The sequence below is a fragment of the Lupinus angustifolius genome, chromosome LG04 (assembly GCF_001865875.1).
Source record: "Lupinus angustifolius cultivar Tanjil chromosome LG04, LupAngTanjil_v1.0, whole genome shotgun sequence".
Lineage (NCBI taxonomy): Eukaryota > Viridiplantae > Streptophyta > Magnoliopsida > Fabales > Fabaceae > Lupinus > Lupinus angustifolius.
The window spans coordinates 16,535,525-16,535,795 of record NC_032012.1 but is presented as its reverse complement, the minus strand read 5'-3'; positions in this window follow the sequence as shown (position 1 = coordinate 16,535,795).

Here is a 271-nt window from a genome sequence, read left to right as displayed (position 1 = left end):
TGTGGAAATTGCATATGGCCGTTTGAGCCTTTATTGGTGCATTAAAGGTGCTTTATGCACATTAGTTAGCCGTTGGTAGCCTACCAACTCATCCCAACGGAATCCTAAGATATTTATTGAGCTTTTCAGCCACACTTAGCCGTGGGAAATTCATTCCTTGCCAACGGAATCCTATGCCAACATTCAAGTGGAACTGAGGAGCATTAACAAGTCATAAACTCACATTTGCCATGTGCCAAATTGGAAGAATCCTATGAAGCTCATCAAGGCT